The following is a 9271-nucleotide window of genomic DNA, read 5'->3' on the forward strand; positions in this document are numbered from 1 at the left end:
AGTACCTGACAGACATGAGTGCTGTTGAACTAAGGTTTTTGTTGTTTGTTTTTAAGTCTTAGTTCTGGACTTCACGATTTTGAAGCTCTGACATGAACCCTTTAACATCATCAGAATGCAAAAAATTTGACTTTGGCATGGAGGCTTAAAAAAAAAAAGATGTTCAATAAAATTAGCAAAATTAATAAGTTTAAAAAAATATTTGGGAGTTAAATATGTGTTTGTTACATTCTTCATACTTAATAGACATTTAAAGATGTTGTAGATTTTGTGATAATATCCAGACCAAATCTGTCCTCTATTTTATGCAACTAAGAAATAATAATTTGTGTGATTATGAGTACCAGATAATCTGTTCTTTCTGACTAAAATAAAATCACTCATATCTTTATATCTACCAAGATATACTACTGTTAATATTTGGTTATTTCCATCTAGATGTGTAACTAAAAAATAAAAAAGCATTGCCAATTAAACTATAACTATGCTTCTTATCCCACAGAAGATGAGTGGGTGAAGTTCATTCATTGGGTTCAAGTAGTATCTGGCCTGTGGCCTGCAAGAAGAAACAGAAATGTTAAATTTCTTTTACTAACTATTTTGTGATTTTCAACCAAGTACAACATATATATATATATATATATATATATATATATATATATATATATATTTTTTTTTTTTTGATAGACATCAGGTTTTAGTGGCAAAGTATAAACAAAATGAACTAGTTCCCAGTTTTTGACATCAAAGTTGTATTTGGAACTGGGGGTGGTGCTGCACACCTGAAATCCTAGTGACTTTTGAGGCTGGGTCAGGAGTAGTGCCAAGTTCAAGGCCAGCCTTGGCAATTCAGCAGGACCCTGTCTCAAGATAAAGTAAAGCGAGCTGGGGACATAGCTCAGTGGTAGGGTGCCCCAGCATTCAATCCCCAGTACTGAAAAAAACAAAAACAAAACAAAAAACATCATATTTGGCTAACTGCTACTTCATATTCAGTGTCTTACTTGGGAATATTACCCTTTGAGTCATCTGTATCTTCTGTTGATGAATAGGGGTTTATAAATTATATAATAAAGCCCCAAAACTTTTTAATTGCTGCCAATACCTTCTCAGTACTGTTTGATGGAAGTTTATTTTCAAGAGAATTGAAGTTTGTTTTCTAAAATTGTTTTATTTGCCATTTTAAATTAATATTTTTAGTTTACCATAATTTAAAAATTGTGAGAGAGGATTGCTCATTACCCATCCTTAACCATCTAGTGTTCATGTTAACTATATTTCCTGTTTGGGGGGAATTTTACTTGAGGACGTAGCTATGATTAAAAAATATATTTGCTAGGGAAAAGTTCTAAGGAGGAGAAGTGATTTAAGTTTAATTTCCTGAGAACTCACAGCCTTCATAATTCCATGTTTCAAAGTTCCTTTTATTTTAGAGTCTCCTAATCTAACAGATTAGGTATAGCTAAATCTTAAAATCATGCATTTTATCTATGAATTGGTTGTATATTTGTTACTTTTGTAACATAAACATCTTTTTAAATTCATGTACAAACTGTCCACATCAATTCATTGCAATGGAAAATTCCTACTCAATTTCTAATTTTGTTAGGAAAAAAATGGATCTTTATTTAATTTACTTCTATGTGGTGCTCAGGATCAAACACAGTGCCTCACACATGCTAGGCAAGCGCTCTACCACTGAGCTACAACCCCAGCCCATAATGTTTTTATAGTTGTGTAAAAATTTCAAATTATTTCACTGTAAAGAATCTGGCACAAAGGACTTTAATGCTTTGTTGTGTTGGACTTGAACACATGTGAAGGCTTTTATGGACATGAGAGTACACATGCTGTCATAAAGATGCACACTGCAAAATATCCAAAATGAACGACAAAATTAAATTTTTAACAATTTACAGATGAAAACATTCAGCTCTGGATCTTTGCAAAGTAGAAATACAGTTTTGGTCAATAACCAAAATAATCTTGTAAATAGGAAGCTGTAGTAGATATAATTTTATTTAATAGTTTAACATCCAAATCATAACTTTTACGCTCTTAGAAATGAGGAGTGCTTTGCATTCTCTGGTGGGCCACTGGAATAGAGAGAAATCATTTAGCTTTAAATTAATTTTTTATTTGTTATTATTATTTTGGTCTGTTTTGATGACACTTAGTGGAAACCCTCAGAAAGGTGAATGTCAGAAGAAACTCAGCTGAGTAGTCTTCTCTCCCTTGGGTGTTTTTGGAAATGAATGAAGGAAACTTTTTACATATAGACAAATGGCCAATGGGAGATGTTGCAAGGGAATGAATGACTGACTGTAAATTAGTGTCCTCAGAGGACACTATGGTTTGACTGTATCCCCCAAAAGTTTAGTGTTAGAACCTTTGTTCCTCAGTGAGGCAGTGATGGGAGATGAGGCCTAACAGGGATGCTTGGATGATGGGTTGGAGCCTGAATGAAAGTTTTAATGCCGTTCTTAAGTGAGTAACTTCTAAAACCCAGTTTTAGACATTTTGTTATAGTAATGGAAAACATACTAAGATGATAATATGGAAAAGAACAAAAGGTTATACATTTTTCTCTTTCTAGCATTAACCTTTCTTATTTTCACAAACCTCAGTGATATTGGATTCTAATCACATCACTTTTTCCAACTTATATTGGGGATTGAACCCAGAACCTTGCACATGTTAGGTAAGCGCTCTATCATTGAGCTACATTCCCAGTTCTTTTTATTTTATTTTGAGACAGGATCTCACTAAGCTGTCCAAGTTGGCCTTGAACTTGCTATTCTCCTGCCTGAGCCTCCTGAGTTGCTGGGATTACTGGTATATACCACTGTGCTCAGCTGACATCACTTTTTTTCTGTCTGACTGCATAAATCTTGGTTTTATTTTATAAATGTTTTTGTTGTTATATGTTCATTTTCACATAATTCATATTATTAAAAGTTTACTGTTGCTGGGTGTGGTGGTGCATGCCCAGCAACTTGGGAGGCTGAGACAGGAGGATTGCAAGTTCAAGACCAGTCTCAGGAACTTAGTGAGGTCCTAAACAATTTAGTGAAACCCTGTCTCAAAATAAAAATATAAAGGGCTCAGTGGTTAAGTGCTTCTGGGTCTGTTCCTTGGTTCCAGAAACAACAAGGAAAACAAAAACAAAAAAGTTTACTGTTACTTCAGATTAAATAATGGAATGAAATGTTGACTACTGGCTAGGAGTGAATTATATAAAATCCACCAAAAAAGGAAGACCTATCAGGAGAGTAGTATGAAGGCAAAGAGTAAGAGAGTTGTCTCCTGGTGGAAGTGGGGACAGAGAAGGGTGAGAAGAGAGTTGTGGCTGTTAGACCATCTAGGGACACCTCAGGGTCAGGCTCATGTTAACAAGTACACATGGGGCAGGCATGTCTTGTAATAAGAGGAAGTCTAGAAGACTTTTAGGGGCTTGGGAAACTTGGTTGATTACAGAGGATGGAAGGATGCAAAGTGGGTTGTTCCTGGGGGATGAAGCAGGGTTGTTTTTTTTCAATTAGAAATGTATAAGACATGAATATATTGGCCAACAAGTTCAAAACTGTGAGATTGTATACTGATTTAGAAATATGTGTATTAGACAGGGGTTGGGGGATTATAATTGTAAGAACCAGAATAATAGCATATTTTATAATAAGCACTATTCTTTTTATTCACTATTTTACTTAGTTCTTTTAACTAAGTAGGAGAACTGGTGCTGTTGGGATTGACATCTGGGCTTTTGATCACTAGATTGTCCTGCAAAAGAGTACAGTAAGCTTTTTATTTTGATCAATAAAGTGTTACCTTCTGCAAGAAGGCTTCTGTATCATCTGTCCCTCGCTTAGTTTAGATTATGTTTCTCCTCTTAGTTCACAGCATCTTTTAAAATCCTATTCCTTAACAATTTTTTTTATGTGGTGTGTACATTTATTATCTCTTCAATAATACTCCAAGCTTCTCAAGGGCATTTTCCGTGTCTTATCTAATATTCAGTGTTAATCATTTTTACAGGCTTGGTACTTAGCATGGTACATAATACACACTCAGTAAATGTTTATGTGATAGATTGATAATGGGTTCTTATCTTTGAGCAATTTTCCATTGTAAGATTGTAGAATCTTATGAGTAATTAATTCTTCCAGTAACCACATGAAACCACATGAGACTGAAAAATTAAAAATAAGTTCATCATCATTAAAAAAAAATGAATGCTGGTTGTCAGTGTCACTACTGTGATATAGTATCCAAATCCAGTTAAAGTAAATAAGGATTTCTTGTTTTTGCTAATGTAAAGTTTCTGTGGTTAAAAGGCAGATATAATATTAAAAACACATTTTCTTTTAGCATTTTTCTGCTTATATTGGAACATTATTTAAAACTGTTGAACAAGGAGCCTTTTAGCCCACTGTTAAGTGGACCTTAGGGAAAAATACAGTTGTGTGCTGTGGCAGAGAACAAAACACCTGAGGGGAAGCTACATGAAACTTGCAATATTGCTTACTTGTATTTTAAACGTACTTAGGGTATAGTTGACACTTTAAGTATTCTGAGCATATTTGCAAATGTGTGACATAAAGGTTTATTTCAAAGATTGATTATATAATATTTTATTTGATATATGTTGATATTATATATAAATGATATTCATCTTAGAAATTAAAATTACTAAAATGTTTCAGTGTAGAGGCTGTTCTTAGTGATCAGATATTTAAAGCACTGATTGCTAGAAATATATACTGTTTAAAAATCTCCATTTTTAAATGTTCAACATTACTTTTTAAAATAATGAAATAATCAGGTGGAATCACCAGGTCTTGGTGTATGGCTGGATGGACAATAGGGCTGTAGGAGAGGCATGTTAACTTGACGCATACTGTAGCGGAGGAAGAAGAACCAAGGATGACCCTAGATTTCTGTTTTAGGCAACAGAGACCTATTCAGGCCCTTGACATATTGCATGATGCTCACCTGCATTGGGGAAAACCATCTGCTTTACCAAGTCCACCAATTCACATGCTGATTGCTTCCAGAAACACCCATACAGACACAATGAGAAATCATGTTTAACCAACTATCTGGGCATCTTGTGGTCCTGTTAAGATGACATGTAAAATGAACTATCAAAGCATCTATTTTGTGGGAAAAAACCCCTCCTTTTAAAATGCCTAGAATGACATTCATTCCTTACCATTCTTAAGAGAGGTTAGAAAATAGTCACTGTGTTCTGTGGTACAGTTGAGAAAGGCAGAATGATTAGGTTGTGACAGGAATATCTCCAAAGTGTTGCTGTTTTCTTCTCATTGAATTCTGTTAGGTGACACACATTTTTTATTTATCTCATTATTACACTTGATTAAGGATGTGTGTATCTGTTAGGATTTTCTTTTTCTTTTTTTTTAAGAGAGAGTGGGGGAGAGAGAGAGAGAGAGAGAGAATTTTTTAATATTTATTTTTTAGTTCTCGGCTGACACAACATCTTTGTTTGTATGTGGTGCCGAGGATCGAACCCGGGCCGCACGCATGCCAGGCGAGCGCGATACAGCTTGAGCCACATCCCCAGCCCCAGGATTTTCTTAAGTTGTTTTTTTTTTCTCCTTTGGTAATTAGGGAAGTGTTTTGTGGCGAATTTCTCTGAAGCTTTGCAAGTATCCCATTTCTCATCAAACTTTCCATACACACACACACACACACACATTTTATATTGATTAATATGGGCCTTGATTCATCACTATATTTATCTGGATGCTATAATTATCCCCAATTTAGCTTGTGGAAGCCCTGTTAAGGTGACTTATGCGTTCTCTTGGCCTGTATCCATCATATTTTGACTACTTTCTTATTTTCTAGCACATGTGATATTAACAAGCTCATCATGTGCTTTCCCTGCTCCAGCCCAGGCAGCTGGCCTTTGGAATATCATACTTCAAGGCTATCTAGGGGAGAGAGCTCTGATATATATGCATATTCATACGAATGTATATACACACATTTCCATGTCTACTTATTAATAAAGTCATGAATGTATATTAATACCATCAACTGTAATCTGGCTCCTCAGGGTTTTTATTTTTAAGTTACTGTCCTGGAAGGTAGGGCCAGAGAGATGGAACAATAGAAAAACAACTGATTAATTAAGACTAGCTTACCTGAACAGACACTTCTCAGAAGAAGATATACAATCAATCAATAAATACATGAAAAAATGCTCACCATCTCTAGCAATCAGAGAAATGCAAATTAAAACTACTCTAAGATACCATATCACTCCATTAAGAATGGCAGCCATTATGAAGTCAAACAACAATAAGTGCTGGCGAGGATGCAGGGAAAAAGGTACACTCATACATTGCTGGTGGGACTGCAAATTGGTGCAGCCAATTTGGAAAGCAGTATGGAGATTCCTTGGAAAGCTGGGAATGGAGCCACCATTTGACCCAGCTATTCCCCTTCTCAGACTATACCCAAAAGACCTAAAAAGAGCATACTACAGGGACACAGCCACATCAATGTCTATAGCAGCACAATTCACAATAGCTAGACTGTGGAACCAACCTAGATGCCCTTCAATAGATGAATGGATAAAAAAAATGTGGCATTTATACACAATGGAATATTACTCAGCACTAAAAAATAACAAGATTATGGCATTTACAGGGAAATGGATGGCATTAGAGCAGATTATGCTAAGTGAAGTTAGCCAATCCCTAAAAAACAAATGCCAAATGTCTTCTCTGATATAAGGGGGGTGATTCAAAATGGGATAGGGAGGAAGAGCATGAGAAGAAGATTACCACTAAATAGGGACGAGAGGTGGGAGGGATAAGGAGGGAGAAGGGGAATTGCACAGAAGATGGAAGGAGACCCTCATTGTTATACAGAATACATGTATGATGTTGTGGGGAGGAAAAAAAAAAGTATGTCACATTAGATTGGGTAGAGAGATGTGATGGGAGGGAAGGGGGGGAAGGGGGGATAGGAAGGAGAACAGTATATACAGACATTATTATGGGTGTATGTATATAGGTGACTGTAAGACCAATGTGATTCTGCAACTTGTACAATCAGAAAAATGAGACATTATACCCCATTTGATTCAAATGTATGAAATGTCAAGATCATTGTACTGTCATGTGTAACAACAACAACAACAACAACAACAAAAAGCTCAAATTTAAAAAAAAAGATTAGCTTACTTCAGGTTCCACCTTTTTTGGTAAGGATTTTTCTTGTTTTTCTTTTTCTTTTTTCACAGTACTGGGTATTGCAACCAGGGATGCTCTACCATTGAGCTACATCCCAGCCCTTCTCTCTCTCTCTCTCTTTTTTTAAAAAATGTATTCTGAGACAGTCTAAGTTGCCCAGGATGGCCTCACACCTGCCATCGTCCTGCCTCAGGATAGCTGGGATTACAGGCACGTATTGCTGCACCTGGTTTTGGGTAAGAATTAAACTTTATTGCTATGACAGCTGAAATTGTCGTGGTTAGGAAATTTGGCTGTTACCTCTCTAGTCCTGAATTCTTTAGAAGGTCAGATAAACAGCTTAGTTTCGGCTTGATGATGTCCAACTTTATGTCTATTTTTTTAGTCTTAAAAAGATTTTTTTTTTTTAGATTTTAAAAAGCTGTGTGAAATACATATAACATGAAATTTACCATATTAACCACTGTAAGTATATAATTTGGGAGCATTATGTACATTCAAGAAATTTGGCACAAGTGACTCCCTTTTGATTTTTAGCTTGATCTGTTAAGGAGCATCAATCAACTCAAACTCAGAAGCTATAAAAGTAAAAGAACTTTATTTGGAGGTTTTAGGAATTGTAATCCAGGAGACAAAAGTTCGGATTCCTCTGAATCAGTGTTCTGAAGGAGGTAGGGTAAATGGGAGCTTATAAGTAAAAAGTTCCTAATCATTACAAGGTAATTAAAATTGGTTAAAGAGAAACTCCTGTTGAATTTGGAAATGAACACAAGGGCTACTTGACAGAGGCTACGTGTGCGATAGAAGATAGAGAATACAAAACTAAACCAAGTGGAAATGTCCAGAAAACAAAAGTCTGATAAACTCTTGATATGCATTTGGAGTCTCTGGTTGTTCCAGTCATTCCAGATGCCTTTAGTCAAAGGGAGAAAGTGACCAAAGTTCACATTCCAGGCAGCAGCTTGAGCCCTGTGTAAGTCTCATTCCTTTAATGGCCTCCTGGCTTCATTTTGAAAAGCTCTTTCAGTGTTGCTTTCATAATACTTTTCCTTTTAATTTCACAGATGCTTAGTCCATTAGGCTTCCAATAGTTTTTATTTAACACAAGGAGTGAGTTGAATACAAGTTGGTTTGAGAGATACCTGGCCAGAAGTGGAGTGGATTTTTATCTTATAGTCTTTATTTTCTCTATGTAGCTATTGCTGACGAGGGATCTTGGAGATTTTCTTTTTTTTTTTTTTTTTTGGTACTAAGGATTGAACTCGGGGGCACTTGACCACTGAGCTACATCCACAGCTCTTTTTTGTATTTTATTTTGAGACAGGGTCTTACTGAGTTGCTTAGGGCCTCGCTGTTGCTGAGACTGGCTTTGAACTCAGCATCCTCCTGCCTCAATCTCAGGAGCTGCTGGGATTATAGACATGCGACTAGTTGGAGATTTGAAGAGAGCAGAAAGTTCTGAAATTACATGGAAAATGAGAAAGTAAAAATGAGCAACAAAATAGAAAAATTTATGATAGATGTGGAAGACCATACTTGGAATAGAAATTGAAAGTGAATTGAGTCACCAACATAATGATTTCTTCAGCAGCTTCCAGGCCTAGGTGTGGAGAAGGTAGTTTGTGTTGTCAGGAAAACAGTTAAAGCAGAAAGATGGGGAGGAATAGAGAACATTGACTGGAGAGAGGTTAAAGTGCAGGGAATGAGTGTTGAAGTGACTGGGTCCTTAAAATATTAAGAAAGTAAAGGAAGAGACAGTGATTTAGAAAAACAGTAGATGGGTTCTTAATAGGTTCCAAGGTTCTTATGTGGTTTGGTCTGCCAACGTCAGAAACCAGCTTCCTCCAATTCTAGGGTGAAGAAGGAACTTACTGTAAATGTTTAGTACCCTGTAAATTTAAAAGTCCGGCTGAATAAGTCATGCCTCTGAGATACAGGAAACAGCATAACTTTGGTGTTCAAGGTATTGGGACACCTTATTTAGAGCACTATTGGGAAAATTAGCTCTATAGTTGTCCTTTCATGATCCCTATACTTAAGAATTC

Source organism: Marmota monax, unplaced genomic scaffold, assembly GCF_021218885.2.
Source record: "Marmota monax isolate L192 unplaced genomic scaffold, Marmota_monax_Labrador192_F-V1.1 WCK01_AAM20220418_F8-fsc00018, whole genome shotgun sequence".
NCBI lineage: Eukaryota > Metazoa > Chordata > Mammalia > Rodentia > Sciuridae > Marmota > Marmota monax.